This window comes from Sphaerodactylus townsendi, linkage group LG12, assembly GCF_021028975.2.
Source record: "Sphaerodactylus townsendi isolate TG3544 linkage group LG12, MPM_Stown_v2.3, whole genome shotgun sequence".
Taxonomy (NCBI): domain Eukaryota; kingdom Metazoa; phylum Chordata; class Lepidosauria; order Squamata; family Sphaerodactylidae; genus Sphaerodactylus; species Sphaerodactylus townsendi.
In genome coordinates this window covers 56823238-56832367 of record NC_059436.1, presented here as the reverse complement: position 1 = coordinate 56832367, position 9130 = coordinate 56823238, and positions in this window count along the sequence as shown.

The following is a 9130-nucleotide window of genomic DNA, read 5'->3' as shown; positions in this document are numbered from 1 at the left end:
TATTCATCTTAAATTTTACTCCCAATATTTTCTGTGTATGTTTATGTATGTGTTTCCAAAATTTCTTAACTTTTTTGCAGGACCACCAGGTGTGTATGAAAGACCCGACCTTCTCCCCACATTTCCAACATGTAGGTGAGTAATCTTTATACATTTTGGCTAGTTTTTATGGTGTATAGTACCATCTGTAAAACATTTTTATATTGTTTTCTCTTAAGATGGTGCATGGGGTGAATTTGTAAATGTTTTTCCAATATTTTTCCCAATTCTCTAATTGAATATTATGACCTATATTTTGTGCCCAGTTAATCATGGTTGGTTTTATTAAGTCTTGTTCCATTTTCTGAGTTAGTAGGATTTTGTAGATCCTACTAATCTGTTTATGTCTCCTTTCATATAGTAAATACTTTTGTCTAGTCTCGCTTTCTTCACAATTGTAATCCCAATATTTTTGGATCTGGATTTTGAAGAAATTATGCAAATCTGTTCTCTGTGATGTGTATACCTAGCTGCTTACATATTTTTTTTTCTCTTTATACCTCTATTTGTTCTAGCTAGTTTTGAAAAAATTCACTTCTTTATTGTTTTTTAAGTGTGAGATCTTTTTGGTATGTTGGCCATCTATCCTCCAAGTTAGTTATTATCTCTTAAGTTGTAAATGATTCCATTCTTGACAACTCCATAAGGGCATCCTTGGTATAGAAATATTTTTTTTGGTATTTCTCTCCATATTCTTTTAATAGTATTCTTCCTTGATATGGTGATTTCCTTTTATTACTGTTTGTCTCTTGATATTTTCGTTGGGCTTTTTGTTGCTTGGCCACATTTGATTATGCCATCCAGTTGGGCAATCCATAGCTTCTAAGTTTAGTAAAATCTTAATTTTTTCAAGTTCTCATCCATCTCGGCTTTGACCCATTGTAGAGACATCATCATGCCATGGTAGTAGAGAGCTTTAAGGTCTGGAACTGCTAGGAAAATCTCCTTTTGTTTTTTTTTCTTGGATCATATTCACATTTCTTAATTCGGGTTTTTTTTCCTATTCCATGTATGAATTTATTTGATTTCCTTATTCCAGCTTCTAATAGTGGTTTGTCTGTTTCCTATTATTGGGACATTTTGGAATAGGATACATAAATTCCTTTGGGGAGTACATTAGTCCACCTTAATTATAGCTATTCTCCCCATTATTGAGGAGGTGGGTTGGATTTTGTTCCATTTGGGCCATATCTGCCCCTTGGATCCTATCATCTCCAGAGGGGTAAAATAGTTATTTTGGGACTAGATTTTGGTTATTTCCTGTTATTTGGATTCCTAGGTATTTCATCTTTTGTTCAATCTTGAATTCAGAAATTAATTCCAATTTTCCGTTCTCATTTTTAGTTAAATTTTTAGTTAGTCATTTTGATTTGTTTTTATTTATTTTGAAACCTGCCACTTCTCCAAATCTTTTAATCTCTTTCAGTAGTGGTAAAATATTGTCAATTGGGTCTTTATTGAAAAATATCATGTCATCCGCATATGCTCTTATCTTGTACTTTCCCCCCCTTAATTCTATGCCTTTAATATCATTATTTTCTCTAATGTTGTTTAGTAGTATCTCAGCAGCCATAATGAAGAGAAGCGGTGACAGGGGGCATCCTTGGCGTGTTCCCCTATGTATTCCGATTTCTTGAGATGTCTGATTGTTAAATATTATTTTAGCTGATTGTTTTGAATATATTGCGGAGATTGCATTATAGAAAGGGCCTTGTATGTCCATTGCTAATAATGTCTCTTTTAAGAAAGCCCAATTAATTTGGTCAAAGGCTTTCTGTGCATCTAGTAATAATAGTGCAGCTGGCAGGTCTGGTTTATGGTCTAGTAGTTCAATTATATTTAAAACTATTCTGACATTTTGTTTTGTATTTCTTTTTGGTAGAAATCCAGCTTGTTCCTCTGTAATAGTTTCATTTAGGACCACCTTAAATCTATTTGCTAGCAGTAATGTAAATATTTTGTAATCTACGTTGAGTAAAGAGATCGGCCTAAAGTCTTCCTTAGTAAGTGTGTTTTCTTTTAATTTAGGTATTAAGGTAATATTTGCCTCTTGCCATGTTTTAGGTATGTTTTTCCCTGTCATTATATCATTAAATATATCTGTTAAGTATGGAATTAATTGTTGACCAAATGTTTTATAATAAATGGCCGAGTAGCCATCTGGTCCTGGCGCTTTGTTATTCTTCAGTTTTGATATAGTCTTTGCTATCTCTTCCTTTGAGATTGGTTGGTTTATCGTCTTTTTTTGTTCATCTGTTAATTTATTAAGGGTTGTGTCTTTTAAATAGTTTCGTATTTTCTCTGTTTTAATTTTTTCTTCCTTATAAAGGTTTTGATAGTATTCACCGATTATCTGTTCCATTTCTTTTCCATTTGTTATAATCTTATCTTTATTTTTGATTTGTGTTATGATATTTCTTTCAGTATTTTCTCTTATTTGTGCTGTTAGCCATTTGCCAGGTTTATTGGCACTGTAGAATTCTCTTTGCTTTAGGTATTTTATCTTATTCATAATTTCTTCCATTCTTAACTGTTCTAATTGGGATTTTATTATTTTGATTTTATTTAAAATATTTTTCTTGGATTTATATTTGTCTTGTAAATTTAGTTCTAATTTCCTTAATTCTGACTCTAATCGTAATTGATTTTCTCTCTTTTCTTCTTTTTATTTCATACGTAATTATTTCTCCTCTAATGACTGCTTTATGGGCATCCCATATTATGTTTTTATCTGTTATGCTTAAGATGTTATTTCTCCAGTACTCTTCTAGAGTTTTGGAGATTTTCTCCTGAAATTTTTTATCTTTGACCAGCCATTCTTTAAACTTCCAGTAATGTGTATGTTTGGTTTCTGATAGTGTCCAGCTGACTGGGTTGTGATCTGACAAGATTCTTGGTAATATGTCAATTGATTTTGTTTTATTACAGAGAAGACCTGAAGCCCAAATCATGTCCAGCCTGGAGTGTCGCCCATGGCGGCCTGAGAAGAACGTGTATCCTCAGCCTTTAAATTCTTTCTCCCTCCAAATATCATGTAATTTAAGTGTTTCCATTAAATTAAAGAAAGATTTTGGCAACTTTCCATTTGTTAGTTTCTGTTTCTTTGGTTTTACTATTTTTGAGTTGGCCAGTTTCTTATCTAAGATTGGATCTACAAATCCATTGTAATCCCCCATTAATATCCAATGATCATAATTGAGATCTAATAGGATGTCATTTAATTTTGAATAAAAGTTGGCTTTTTTAGTGTTGGGTGCGTATATTCCTACAACAAGGATTGGTTTATTTTCTTGATAGATCTCAATTGCCAAATATCTTGCTTCTGGGTCACTTAATATTAACTTGGCTTTCAGGAAATTTTTTACAAAGATGGCAATTCCCCTTTTTTTGGGGGAAAATTAGTGTGGAATAATGTACCTAATTTATGCCATTGTATAAATTTTTCGCCGCCAGTCTTAAGATGGGTCTCTTGTAAACATAATAGATCATTATTGCATTTACTAAAATAGTTCAACACATTTCTACGTTTCCTTGGATTGTTTAAGCCATTAATATTGCATGTAGTTAATTTTCTAAGCATCTTATTAAATAGTCACATACACAGGGAAATGGGGTTAGTTAAATATACAGTTAATACATCAAATATTTATAAATTCAAGACAAAAACAATATAATACCTATTCTTCTTCCTGGAGCAAAGTTTTCTTATTTCTGTATAGAAAGTCCTGTGCCTTTGCTGCTGAGTCAATAAAGTATCTCTTTGATTTATATTGAAATATCACCCCTTCAAGGTCTGCCCATTTGAATATGATCTCATTGTCTCTCAGGACTTTGGTAAGTTTAGCATAAGTTCTGCGTTTTCTTAGCAAGTGGTTAGGAATTTCTTTTAGTATTTTTATAGTGGTTCCATCAATAGTTATTTTCTGAGCTGAATGGGTCTTCAGTATTAAATTTCTCATGGACTTGCGTACACAGTTTAGTATAATGTCTCTTGGTACTTTATTTTCTTTCGCATAGCGTTAATTAATCCTGTAGAGTTGGTCTATCTCTGCAAAGCAGTTTCCTCCTCTTCTGATAAGTTCCCAAATTTCCAGCTTAGCATGGGTAAAAGGATTTTCCTCCTCACTCAGGTTTCTTCTTTGGTTTTTTCTGGAACACCCAACGTGAAGTCTTTCTAGCATTGTTTCTTTTTGTTTTAGTTCAATGAGAGCAAGTTGGTTCATGAATCTTGAATCTCCACTTCTCAAGTTGGATATTTTCAATTTTGTCTTCTAAGTTTGTAATCCGTTGTGCATTGTCTTTAACTGAGTCTGCCAGTATTTTCATTGACGCTTCCATTTTTTGTATGTGGCAAGTGTCTTTCTTTACTTCCAAAATGTCAGTTTCTATTTTTTCAAATTTTTCAAGTAATAAATCCAGGCGTTGGTTTAGTTCAGTATTTTTCTCAGGGGTTTTCCCATCTAATGAGCCTGAGCTTTTGATCAGGGAGGTGGTGGTATTCTTCCTTGTATTGGCCATTTTCTCCCCTTAAAGTTAATTGGTTTCAATGTGGATCACCTGGGGCACTTGTTCTTTCCTGCCTTTGTTATGCCGTGTTGCAGTATTGTGTAATGCAGATTTGGAGTGCTCACGTTTTATGTAGTATCAGCAAAGCCGGGTCAGACAAGTTTAATGTCTTTAACTCTCCAATTCACCAGTACAGCCGTGTTCCGTTGTTCAAGTCACCAGGTTTCAGGAGTGAGTTTTGTCTGTCTCCCTCAGCGTTCCGTTATATTGTTTACCTTCCTTCTTCCACTTGAAGGACCCTTCCGTTACACACCTTTGCTCCGGAAGAAGAGAGTGTTTTTTTAGCCGTTCATTCCGGCTTGTCTATTGTCTATGTCCTCTCTTAAAGGGCCCCTTATTTCCAGTTTTTAAATAATTAACTTGCAGAAGAGGAAAGAAGAAAAAAGAAAGGGTTTGTCTTGCTGTATCGTTCTCCAGCTTTCAGTCTCTCGTCTCGCAGCTGTCTTTAATTATTTTCCGCCAGCGTTTTCTCTGCTCAGGCTTTTGTTGGGTAGCGGGCAGTCGTCTTCAGCGTTTGCAACGGCTCCCTTCCCCTGCTCCTTTTCTTATGCGGAGCTCTCTGTACTTCAGGTAAGTTCTTTTCAGATTAGTGCAGCTTACTTTTCGAATCTCATTCAAGGTTTCAGAGTAGTTTTCTTAGAGAGTTTCGTATGTTAAATACGGTTGGTCTTCTGCTCCCATCTTAGAATCCCCTTTGGTGTGAGCGGCAGGGCTGTCCCCCCACTCCTCCGCTAATAAAACGGGGTGTAGAGGGTAACTAACCACCTCTGCCTTCAATCTGGTTCTTCCCCCCTTTGTGGGGTTGAAATTATTGATCTGTTGTTAACAGATCAGAGAGATATTCGGGGATTAAAACCTGTGTTGGTTTAATGACGTTCTCTCGGAGCCGCGATCCAACCAGAAGTTGATGCGTAGGAGTAGTTTGACTCATAAGGAAACTTGCATCTAACATATTTGGGATTATCAGATACTTACAATATAAGCCAAATTTGCATTTTGAAGTGAAGAGCTAGAGCTGTTAACATATCATAGGTCAATTGCACCTGTTCAAATCTCTACCTAGTGTTTGTCTATGATGCGTTGCAGCAGTTTTATTCATGAGGAAACTAGTATGTCACACATTTGGGTTTTCACAGGTACTTACTATTTCAGCCTAATTTGCATTTTTCATTCATGAGTTAGAGCTGTTAACAGATCATAGGTGTAGGGGTTCTGTTCAAGTCTGCACCTAGTATTGGTCTATGATGTGTAGGAGTAGTTTGGCTCATGTGGAAACTTGTATGTAATACATTTGGGTTTTCACAGGGCCTTACTATTTCAGCCTAATTTGAATTTTGCAGTCAAGAGCTAGAGCTGTTAACATATCATAGGTCTATGGGTTCTGTTCTGTTCAAGTCTGCACCTAGTGTTGGTCTATGTTGCGTTGGAGTAGTTTTACTCATGAGGAAACTAGTATGTCACACATTTGGATTTTCACAGGTACTTCCTATTTCAGCCTAATTTGCATTTTGCATTCACAGAGCTGTTTACATATCATAGGTCTATGGGTTCTGTTCAAATCTCCACCTAGTGCTGTGGTGGCGAACCTTTGGCACTCCAGATGTTATGGACTACAATTCCCATCAGCCCCAGCCAGCATGGTCAATTGGCCATGCTGGCAGGGGCTGATGGGAATTGTAGTCCATAGCATCTGGAGTTCCAAAGGTTCGCCACCACTGACCTAGTGTTTGTCTATGATTCCTAGGAGTAGTTTGACTCAGTAGGAAATGTGCATCTAACACATTTGGGTTGTCACAGGTGCTTACTATGTCAGCCAAATTTGAATTTTGCATTCAAAAGCTAGAGCTGTTAACATATCATAGGTCAATTGCACCTGTTCAAATCTCCACCTGATGGTTGTCTATGATGCATAGGAATAGTTTTACTCATGAGGAAACTTGTATGGAACACATTTGGGTTTTCGCAGGTACTTATTATTTCAGCCAAATTTGAATTTTGCAGTCAAGAGCTAGAGCTGTTAACATATCATAGGTCAATTGCACCTGTTCAAATCTCCACCTGATGGTTGTCTATGATGCATAGGAGTAGTTTTACTCATGAGAAAACTTGTATGTAACATATTTGGGTTTTCGCAGGTACTTACTATTTCAGCCAAATTTGAATTTTGCAGTCAAGTGCTAAAGTTGTTAATATATCATCGGTCAATTGCACCTGTTCAAATCTCCACCGAGTGTTTGTCTGTGATTCGTAGGAGTAGTTTTACTCATGAGGAAACTTGTATGTCACACATTTGGGTTTTCGCAGGTACTTATTATTTCAGCCAAATTTGAATTTTGCAGTCAAGTGCTAAAGTTGTTAATATATCATAGGTCAATTGCACCTGTTCAAATCTCCACCGAGTGTTTGTCTGTGATTCGTAGGAGTAGTTTTACTCATGAGGAAACTTGTATGTAACACATTTGGGTTTTCGCAGGTACTTACTATTTCAGCCAAATTTGAATTTTGCATTCAAGAGCTAGAGCTGTTAACATATCATAGGTCAATTGCACCTGTTCAAATCTCCACCTAGTGTTGGTCTATGATGTGTAGGAGTAGTTTGACTCATGAGGAAACTTGCATCTAACACATTTGGGATTATCAGATACTTACAATATAAGCCAAATTTGCATTTTGAAGTGAAGAGCTAGAGCTGTTAACATATCATAGGTCAATTGCACCTGTTCAAATCTCTACCTAGTGTTTGTCTATGATGCGTAGGAGCAGTTTTATTCATGAGGAAACTTGTATGTCACACATTTGGGTTTTCGCAGGTACTTCCTATTTCAGCCCAATTTGCATTTTGCATTCACAGAGCAGTTTCCATATCATAGGTCTATGGGTTCTGTTCAAGTCTGCACCTAGTGTTGGTCTATGATGTGTTGGAGTAGTTTCACTCATGAGGAAACTTGTATGTCACACATTTGGGTTTTCACAGGTACTTACTATTTCAGCCTAATTTGCATTTTGCATTCATGAGTTAGAGCTGTTAACAGATCATAGGTCTAGGGGTTCTGTTCAAGCCTGCACCTAGTGTTGGTCTATGATGTGTAGGAGTAGTTTGACTCAGTAGGAAATGTGCATCTAACACATTTGGGTTTCACAGGTACTTACTATGTCAGCCAAATTTGAATTTTGCATTCAACAGCTAGAGCTGTTAACATATCATAGGTCAATTGCACCTGTTCAAATCTCCACCTAGTGTTTGTCTATGATGCGTAGGAGTAGTTTGACTTGAGGAAACTTGTATGTCACACATTTGGGTTTTCGCAGGTACTTACTATTCAGCCTAATTTGCATTTTGCATTCACACAGCTGTTTACATATCATAGGTCTATGGGTTTGTTTCAAATCTCCACCTAGTGTTGGTCCATTGGTCTATGATGCATAGGAGTAGTTTGACTCATGTGGAAACTTGCATCTAACACATTTGGGTTTTACAGATGCTTACAATATCAGCCAAATTTGCATTTTGGAGTCAACAGCTAGAGCTGTTAACATATCATAGGTCTATGGGATCTTTTCAAATCTCCACCTAGTGTTTGTCTATGATGTGTAGGAGTAGTTTTACTCATGAGGAAACTTGTATGTAACACATTTGGATTTTCACAGGTATTTACTATTTCAGCCTAAGTTGCATTTTGCATTCACGAGTTAGAGTTATTAACATATCCCTCCCCCTTTCTCCTTCACACCCTCTTTTCCCCTCTCCCCCTTGCTTTGTTCTTCTCTCATTTCCTCCCTTACTTCCTCTCTTCTCTTTTCCTCTCTTTCCCACCTTGGTCCCTCCCTTCCTACTGCACTCCCTCCTTCTTTTCATTCAGCTCCCTCTCTTCCTTCCCTTTCCCTCCACATCCCTCCCTACATTTCTTCCTTTCTACCTCTTTCCCTTAGCCTCCCTCCTTTCTTGTCTTATTCCTCCCTAACTCCTTTCCTCTGTCTTCCCTTGCTTTCTCTTTTCACCCCTCCTGCTTTTCCTTGTGGACTCCCTCACTGACTTCTTCCACTATCTCCCTTCCTTCCCTTATCCCCTCCTCACTACCTATTTTCCTTCCTTCCTTCCTTCCTTCCTTCCTTCCTTCCTTCCTTCCTTCCTTCCTTCCTTCCTTCCTTCCTTCCTTCCTTCCTTCCTTCCTTCCTTCCTTCCTTCCTTCCTTCCTTCCTTCCTTCCTTCCTTCCTTCCTTCCTTCCTTCCTTCCTTCCTTCCTTCCTTCCCTTCCTACAGCACTCTCTTCTTCCATCCATTCCATTTTCCTCTCATTCCCTCACTACCTCCCACCTTTTCACCCTCTCCCTTCCCTCTTCCTTGTTCCCTTCCTTCCACCATTCTTTCCTCTCTTACTCCATCCGTTTTCTCCCTTTTGCTCTTTCCCTCTCTTTCTTCTTTCCTCCCTTCCTCATCTCCTTTCTTCACTTCCTCCCTCCCTCCCTCCCTCAGTTCTTTCCTTGAATCTGCCTTTACCTTCTCTTGCTCCCTCCCTCATTGCCA